Consider the following 10,121-nt stretch of genomic DNA (forward strand, 5'->3'; position numbering starts at 1 on the left):
AATATCAACGTCCCACCCATCAGATTTTGCAAAAAGAACCCCATGTAGGTACAGAATAGCAGTCACAGTTGCATCAAGTTGCTCCAAAAATGTGCTGCTCCAGTCAGGAACAGAAACACGTCCTGTGTAGCATCTTTGGAACAGGTTTCGTTAATTCATTCCTAATCATTTTCTAAAAGAATATACCATTGATAAGAATTAGTTCCCAATCTATTCTGGGAGTATCAACCAGCAAGGTTGAACTGAGAGTGTACTTTCTGTCCATTGTGTGTCGTCAGTAGGTGCTTACTTTGTGTTAATGCTTCCAGCTTCATCCAACTCAGAAATATACTAGTACAAATAGTTTTGTGGAATTCCCAAACTGGGCCAGCTTACAACAAGCAAAATAGAAACCAGGCTACAATCAAAAGAAGCTAAACCATTGTACAGGATGAGAAACTAGACATCAATATTCAGGAAGCAGCCAACGCCCTCTTTCACTTCGTCGGTCTCCCAGGCCAGTAGTCACACTCACGAAACTAACAACACTCTTGTGCATGTTACAGAAAAAAGAAAAAGGACAAGAGGCGCTAGCTGCAACACAACGGCAACTAGTTGTACAAGCTGTACCAAAAGTCTACAATAATGTAACCAGTTTCATATAGCACATGAATAAAGGCATTTCTCATCCATTATTTAATCGCGAAGTGATGTCTGCTCCCATGGGTTGAGCTGCAAAGTATCAAACAAGTTCTAGTCAAATGTTTGCAAATTCCAGTTTCGTGCATAAATACAACAAGTCTATGGTACAGAGAGTATCGTGGATTTTCCAAGATAAAAAACATATATATTCCATAGGAAATGCACAACATAAACATTCAGCAAGTCGATTTGAGAAGGTAAGCTAATTCTAAGAATAAAGAATTAGCAAGTCCATGATCCGAGATTTGTAATTATGTCTATTGTGCAGTTCATTTCTTTCTATCACTTACAGGATTGAGAATCTGTAGATAGCTCTGGTTGATGGAACAGAGTTGCACTCATCAGTTGTGTTATAAAATGCGACACCATATAAAACATTTGTGGTAAGAGTACAGTGAATATGTAGCAGTGGAGTTTATTAGCTCCAGTTTTGTAGGAATAATTAACAAATATCCTCTAAATTGGCACACGGTTTCTTTTTGCAGGACCTTGTGCTTGCCAATACTCTTCCAGGGGAGTTCCTCTGTTCTAGCAAGACAGCAGGTTATAGCTCTGTAAGTACTCAATTATAAGCAAAATAGTGGAACTGCATTGGTGGTGCGCATTGTTACAAATATTTGTCTATGCAATATATAATGATAACCTTGTCCATTTACTTAGTATACTTTATCCATTATTATCCTTGTGTACATGAGCATGAATGCCAAAGTTTTGTCAAGTAACAAGAACTCATGATTTTAGGAAACAGACTATTCATAGCAATGCTAAACAACATCTGAAAAATTCTTACATGCAAAGCTATTTATGTTCCACATGGAATTTCAGTAACCAACTTGTAATATAGATTGCTTCCCATTTTCTCTGAAGAACAGGCAACAACAAATATAAATGTCGTTGTTGATACGCTGCCACAGTTTCACCATTGCAAAAACAAAAACCCTGAAGGTGGCCTGGAGCAGATGCGTACCATACACATTGGATCTGAAAGGTACTTAAGTTAGGGGACATTTCCTATCTGTGCACATATATATGTCAACTGTGCCGATTGTTCTTCTGCATATCTGTGGGAAGCAACAATCTGAGAGACACTGCTTGTTATCTTGGTCATGTTCATGTATAGTAGCACAAGGAAAATGATCTCTTAATTCAACAGTGTCACTCTTCAATAGCAAATTGATCTGACTACATGGGCGTGGACTTACTATTATTACCCTCCATTAATTTGTACAATTGCTAGATGCTTCATCCACATCACACTAAAATTACTTGTTCTAAGTTGCTGATATTTTACTTCGAATCGGATAAAATTATTTCAAACTCTTCTCTGGTCATAAATTACGGACATTTTTCTGTGAGTAATTTCTCGATATTTAGCCTAAGCAAAATATAGCAAGTTGTTTCAGTGATTTCTAAAAAATGTAGTCTAAGAAAAATACAGAGAAATATCACCACAGTTAATCTCAGCTAGGATTAACTACATCTAACACAATCAGCATGAAGGGGATGGCGGATTAGAACCAAAATACACAACAAAAACAAAAGGTTTTAACATCCAAAGTGATACCTGAAGGCTGGAGTTGTCTTCTCCAGCGTCAGTGGATGGCGGATCTAGCCGTCGGCTGGTGGCAAAGGCAGGCGTTGGCCGATGGCGGAGCTAGCCGTCGGGGTGTGGTGACGGGATGGCGCCGAGGTGGAGAATGGTGGCGCGGGGATGGGGCGGTCAGTCCGCTGTACGTAGGAACAGGTCGAGGTCGCAACGGAGCAGACGGTGAGGTTGCGGCGCAGTAGTCGGCGAGCTTCGCTGCCGGAGCCTGGCCCTCTGTTCGTGTTCGTTCAAGCGAGGCAGCATAGGTTGGAGAAACGTTACTCTATTCTGTACCTACATGGGGTTCTTTTTGCAAAATCTGAAGGGTGGGGCGTTGGGATTTCATCCTATCCCTACATTCTGCATCCAACGTTGTGACTGTGCGTGGAGTACCGGGAGCACCAGATCCTCCGGAGCACGGGATATTTTCCCTGTCTTACCCTACTCCCTAGCTTCATTGTCAGCTCCTCGACTGCATTGGTATATTTGGAGAAACACCATACCTACGACGACAAACCAGAGTTGCCAGTTTCCTAGGGCCGGTTTGGTTACCTGCCATAATTTGTCAAACATCTTTTCTCTGTAACTTCTCATTTCAAGCGTGTAACAAGCCAGTTTTGCTGGTAAAATAAATTTGCTGGTTACAATGATATGTGGTTTGAGAGGAAAAAGCGTGATGAGACTGGCAACACCAGTGTAGCTATGTCAAAGTTAGCCAGCTCAGATATAGCAAGTCCTGATAACCAACCAAACATGCCCTGATTCCATAGGTTTATCTCCCTGCAAAAAGAAAAAATCCCATAGGTTCATCGTCTAATCCTGCTTCAAAATTTTGAATTTTTGCATATTTGTACACGGTAACACTTAAGCCTTCCATTCCTAAATATATCGTTTTAGAGATTTCAATGCGGACTACATACGGATGTATATAGACATATTTTAGAGTGTAGATTCACTTATTTTGCTACGTATATAGTCCGCATTGGAATCTTTAAAAAGACTTATATTTCTAACGGATGGAGTAGTATATAGGTCACCCATCTGTGGACAGGAGAATAGCTGAATTTGGGGTGCAAAAATTGTACCATTTGGAGTATTTTCTGGTCCTCTTTAGTTCACATAGCTTTCAAAATTTTAGTTCATTTGATTGAACTAAAGGAGGTTCCGACTTCGGAGGGTACCCTGTAAGTCAAAAAGTTGCACCCCTAAGCTCAAAGGATTAATTGCAAAAAAAAATATTCACGTGGCATGTGAAAAACCGACTTACGGAAAAAGGCTCTCGCTCACGCCCCACTTAGATGCAAAATGGACGTATCAACTCCCCCAAGCTTAGACCTCGCTTGTCCTCAAGCGAAAGCCGATATCGATAATCATGTTCACATGCTTAGAAAGAGAGGTGTCGGTAAAAACAAAATACATACATACTAGCATCGTGATTATTATTATAGCAGCAATAAACATTATCATAAGGCTTCTCATGAGCAAGTAACAATTCATCACAACAACAAAGTATAAAGCATAAACTTTCTTGAAAACTAACAAACTATATTCTCAGTCAACAAGGCAATTACAATTCATCATATTTTCAGGAAGGATCTCATGTAGGAGCTTTTAGCAAGTCCACATACTCAACCACCATTTAGTCTTCTATGATTGCTAACACTCATGAAATATATATATATATATATATATATATATATATATATATAGAGAGAGAGAGAGAGAGAGAGAGAGAGAGAGAGAGAGAGCGCAAAAGGTTTTAGCTGGACACCTAGAAAGATAGGAGCTTATAAATTCGCCTCCCAACTTATTCACCTCAAGGGTAATGTCAATAATAAGAACTCATGATCACTCATATCCAATTGGATATATATGCCTAGATCTTTTTCCACCACATGATGCTTGCAAAAGAGAAAAATAAAAAGGAATAGAGGAGAACACTAAGAGTAATTACATAAAAGTAAAAGATATGCCCTTCGCAAAGGGAAGCAGAGGTTACCATGCGCTTTTTATTTTTGGATTGCAAGATCTTACGCAAACGAATGTCACTTTGTATCACCCCTCATGATAGCAACCTTTATTATGCAATTTATCGCTTTTATTTCTTTACCATCACAAGATCGTACAAAGCTTATTTTCGCTTACAATAAAAGATCATACATATTCAGAAGCAATTTTTATTGCTTTATGCACTATTGACAACTTACTTTAAGGATCTTATTCAATCCATAGGTAGGTATAGTGGACTCTGATGACATGAAACTGTGTTTAAGGGTTTTTTGATGCACAAGTAGTATCTCTACTTGGTGCAGATTTTTGGCTAGCAAAGATATTGGGCAAGCACCACATGTTGGAGGATCTATAACAATTTAAATTCTATGTGAATATAAGCAAACATAACTCATTACGTTGTCTTCCTTGTCCAACATCAACAATTTGACATAAAATACTTAATGGGGGCTGACAATCGTAAAAGATGTCCAAGATAGTATATTTATATGTGAACTTTATCTTCCCTTATTAATTCTTTCATGAATTGCATCATTAACCAATGCTATGTTTGTTAACTTTCAATAAATTTTACCACTTACACTTTTCCTTATGTAATGTCATTACTTTCGATAAAATTAACATATGATCTTTTTCATTATTTCCATTGCTAGGAACAGAACATACAAGTAAAGAAGCAAAAACTCAAACTACTCTTTATTATATAACTCTGAACCCAATTACATAGATAGATAGATCATGAAACTAGCACTCGAAAATAGATCATACTAAACTTTTATTCAACAAAATCATGAAACAACTAAGGATCGAACTAAAATAGGTAAAGATAATAAAAGTGATGGTGATACGATACCGGGGAACCTCCCCCAAGCTTGGCACAAGCCAAGGGTAGTTCCCATACTCGTGTACTCAAGTTTGTTTCTTCGGTGATGATGGTGGTCATGAAGTGGTGGGCTTGTTCTTCATAATGCTCATGAGTGCCTCCCTCAAGCTCTGAATTTCCCGAAGAGCTTGACGAGTTAACTCAGTGTTCTTTTCCACCTCAACCATAATATGTTTATTCTTCAGTCCCCAAGAGTTTGTTCCTATATCACTTTCTCTTGGGCGAGATATGTCCCAATTGGACGGTATGTGCATACGAGGAGTATTTTCAACCCCATAGTTGTGAACCAAATTATGAAAATTGTTCCGATGTAACCTGTGTAAGGGCATCCTAGGGGGTAGCCCTCCTTGCACTTCATGATTCCCTTGGTCGTTCATCGTCCTCATGGCCTGATGGGGGTTTGGAGTAGTGGAGATGCCAGCCAGCGTGCCCCTCTCCGAGGCTGGAGGGTGGACGCCGAGCGAATCTCCTTCATATTCTTCCATGGCGGCATCCTCAGTTCCCTCTCTCCTTAGTTCCATCTGCATCAACCAAGCAACGCCTTCTACGTTGTTGGAGAAGGAAGAAGACATGATTCCTGGCTTGGTACATCTGACAGAAAACAACACGGAACAAGAACAGAGGATATTTCCGCGATGCGGTGGTCAAAACGTTTGGGAGTATATATAAAGAATGTTTATCTTTTGCAAAACAAGTACTCCAGAAGAAAACTGAGTCAGGAAGACTCACGAGGGGCCCACAAACCACCAGGGCGAACCCTGGTGCCTCGTGTGCACCTCGGTGGTCCCCTCGGCTGTTTCTTATTTCTGTATTTTTTCTAATATTCCGAAACTGATAGAAAATATTTTTATAGAACTTTTGGAGTCGGTTTACTTACCGTATCACATACCTATTCCTTTTTAGGGTTCTGGAGTGTTTCGGAAGGTCTCTCTTATGTATTCCTCCAGTTTCATAGTTTGAATAATGTTAGTTTCAACATTAATAGGCATACCTGAAATATAATGCTTAATTCTTTGTCCATTAACCACCCTCGGATTGGTGCCCTCGGCATTATTGATCTTAATAGCTCCAGAACGATAAACTTCTTCAATGATATACGGTCCTTCCCATTTAGAGAGTAGTTCTCCTACAAAAGAAAACTAAAACGAGAGTTTTACAATAGAACATACTCACCCACTTTGAATTCCTGTTTTTGAATTCTTTTATCATGCCATCTTTAAATTTTTCTTTAAACAACTTGGCATTTTCATATGCTTGGGTTCTCCATTCATCTAACAAACTAATATCAAATAAACTCTTCTCACCGGCAAGTTTCAAATCATAATTGAGTTCTTTAATTACCCAATATGCTTTATGTTCTAACTCAAGAGGTAAATGACATGCTTTTCCACAAACCATTTTATAAGGAGACATACCCATAGGATTTTTATAAGCAGTTCTATAGGCCCATAATGCATCACCAATTTTCTTAGACCAATTCTTTTTAGATCTATTGACGGTCTTTTGCAAAATTAACTTTATTTCTCTATTGCTCAATCCAACTTGACCACTAGATTGAGGATGGTAAGGAGATGCAATTCTATGGTTGACATCATATTTACCAAGTAGTTTACGGAATGCACCATGAATAAAATGTGAACCACCATCAGTCACTAAATATCTAAGGACTCTGAACCTTGGGGAAATAGCTTCTTTAAGCATTTTAATTATGGTGTTATGATCAACACTACTAGTTGGTATAGCTTCTACCCACTTAGTAACGTAATCAACAGCAACTAAAATATGTGGATACCCATTAGAGGAAGGAAAATATCCCATATAATAAAATGCCAAAACATCGAATGGTTCAATAACAAGTGAATAATTCATAGGCATTTCCTGAGTCTACCAAATATTTCCAATTCTTTGACATTCATCACAAGATAAGACAAACTTACGTGCATCCTTGAAGAGAGTAGGCCAATAAAAACTAGATTGCAATACCTTATGTGCGGTTCTATATCCAGCGTGGTGTCCTCCGTAAGCCTCGGAATGACACTTCCGTAGGATTTGTTCCTGTTCATGCTCATGTATACAACATCTAATAATACCAACTACTCCTTTATAAATATTTGGGTCATCCTAGAAGTAATGTCTTAAATCAAAGAAGAAAATTTTCTTTTGTTGGTATGTGAAACTAGGTGGTATAAATTTAGCAAGATGTAGTTAGCATAGTCTGCATACCAAGGAGTATTACGAGAAGCATTTATAATAGCTAGTTGTTCATCAGGAAAACTGTCATCAATAGGTAGTGAGTTATCAAGAATATTTTCCAATCTAGATAGATTATCATCTATGGGATTCTCAGCTCGTTTCCAATCAGTAATATACAAATCAATTTCCTGTAGCAAAAGAACCCACTTAATGAGTCAAGGTTTAGTATCTTTCTCTTCCATAAGGTATTTAATAGTAGCATGATCGGTGTGAACAATTACTTTAGAATCAACTATGTAAGATCTAAATCTATCACATGCGAACACAACTGCTAACAATTCTTTCTCAGTAGTAGCATAATTTCTTTGAGCATTGTCTAAAGTTTTACTAGCAGAATGGATAGCATTTAATTTCTTATCAACTCTTTGTCCTAGAACAGCACCAACAGTATAATCACTAGCATCGCATTTCAAAAGACAAGTACCAATCAGGTGGTTGAACAATAGGTGCAGAAGTTAAGGATTTCTTAAGTGTTCAAGGCTTCTACACAATCATCATCAAAAACAAATGGAACATATTTTTGCAAGAGATTAGTAAGAGGCCTAGAAATTTTAGAGAAGTTTTTAATAAACCTTTTGTAGAAACCAGCATGACCAAGGAAACTTATTATACCTTTAATATCTTTAGGACATGGCATCTTCTCAATTGCCTCAACTTTAGCTTTGTCTACCTCAATACCTCTTTCGGAGATTTTATGACCTTCATTCACCATAAAGTGGCACTTCTCCCAATTCAATACAAGACTAGTTTGTTCACATCTCTGCAGAACTCGATCAAGGTTGCTTAAGCAATCATCAAAAGAAGTCCCATAAACGGAGAAATCATCCATGAAAACCTCAACAATATGTTCAAAAAAATCAGAGAATATAGCATTCATACATCTTTGAAAGGTAGTAGGTGCATTACATAAACCAAAAGGCATATGTCTATAAGCATTCCAAAAGGGGAAATAAAAGTAGTTTTCTCTTGATCTTCCAATGATACAGGTATTTGACAGAAACCAAAATATCCATCAAGAAAGCAAAAGTGTGTGTGCTTAGATAGTCTTTCTAACATTTGATCTATAAAAGGCAAGGGGTAATGATCTTTTATAGTAGCTTTGTTTAATTTTATAAAATCAATACCATCCTACAACTAGTTACAATTCTTTGTGGAATGAGTTCATTTTTATCATTACGAACAACGACAATGCCTCCTTTCTTAGGAACACAATAATCGAGACTTACCCATCTAGTATCAGCTATGCGATAAATTATACCTGCTTCCAGAAGCTTTAATATTTTAGTTCTTACCACATCTTTCATCCTAGGATTTAATCATCATTGGTGATCAACGACTGATTTAGCATCAGGTTCCATATTAATCTTGTGCTGACATAGAGTGGGATAATGCCCTTAAGATCATCAAGAGTATATCCAATAGCGGCACGGTGCTTCTTCAGAGTTTTTAGTAATCTCTTTTCTTCATGCTCTGAAAGGTTAGCATTAATAATAACAGGATATATCTTCTTTCCATCAAGATAAGCATATTTCAATGTATCAGGTAATTGTTTCAATTCAAACACAGGATCACCTTTACGTGGAGGTGGACCTCTAAGAGTTTCAATAGGCAAATTATGTTTGAGGATAGGTGGTTGATCAAACAACATCTTATCTATTTCATTTCTTTCATTCATGTGCATATCATTTTCATGGTCTAGCAAATATTGTTCTAACGGATCAGTATGAGGTACGACAATAGAAGCAGGACCAAATTTCATCTTTATTAGGCAATTCTTTATCATGAGGTTGCCTACGAAATTTAGAGAAATTAAACTCATGAGACACATCACTAAAGTTAACACTGACAGTTTCTTTAATGCAACCAATCCTAGCATTAACGGTGTTTAAGAAAGGTCTACCAAATATAATGGGACAAAAGTCATCTTGTGGAGAACCAAGAACGAGAAAATCAGTAGGGTATTTTATTTTCCCACACAAGACTTCAACATCTCTAACAATCCCAAGTGGTGAAATAGTATCTCTATTTGCAAGCTTAATAGTAGCATCAATATCTTCTATCTCAACACAGGTGCAATATCATTCATAATTTATTGATATAAGGTAAACGGAGTAGCACTCACACTAGCACCCAAGTCACATAAACCATAATAACAATGATCTCCTATTTTAACTGAGATAACATGCATGCTAACAACATGTTTATTCTTATCTTTAGTGTCAGGCTTAGCAATTCTAGCGGCTTCACCACTAAAGTAAATAACATGCCCATCTATGTTATCGACCAAGAGATCTTCAACCATAGCAACATTAGGTTCAACTTTAATTTTTTCAGAAGGTCTAGGTGCTCTAATATTAATTTTGTTAACCACAGTTGAAACTTTAGCATGTTCCTTTATCCTATCAGGAAAATGTGGTTTTGCAATATAAGCGGTAGGCACAAGTGGATCAACAATGTAAATGACATTTTCATCTTTAACTATAACGGGTTCTTCAATCTTTTATTTAATAGGGGGGTGGTATTTAAACCACCTCTCCTTAGGGAGATCAACATGAGTAGCAAATGATTCACAAAAGGAAGCTCCTATCTCGGAGTTAAGTCCATAGTTAGTGCTAAACTTATGAAAAGCATTGGTATCCATAAAAGATTTAACATAATCGAACTCAAGTATTATACCTGAATCATTACCTTTGTCAAGTTCTCAATCTT

General features: G+C 37.4%; 1 long non-coding RNA gene across 1 annotated transcript; it reads right to left on the bottom strand.

Moving 5' to 3' along the window:
- Positions 1 to 289: 289 nt before the first annotated feature.
- LOC123161562 (uncharacterized) lies at positions 290 to 2,239 on the bottom strand. Its single transcript, XR_006480740.1, has 2 exons — positions 972 to 2,239; positions 290 to 711 (listed from the first exon to the last, which is right to left on the bottom strand). It is a non-coding gene; the product is annotated as an uncharacterized lncRNA (long non-coding RNA).
- Between the last annotated feature and the right edge of the window lie 7,882 nt (positions 2,240 to 10,121).

Source organism: Triticum aestivum, chromosome 7B (assembly GCF_018294505.1).
Source record: "Triticum aestivum cultivar Chinese Spring chromosome 7B, IWGSC CS RefSeq v2.1, whole genome shotgun sequence".
Taxonomy (NCBI): domain Eukaryota; kingdom Viridiplantae; phylum Streptophyta; class Magnoliopsida; order Poales; family Poaceae; genus Triticum; species Triticum aestivum.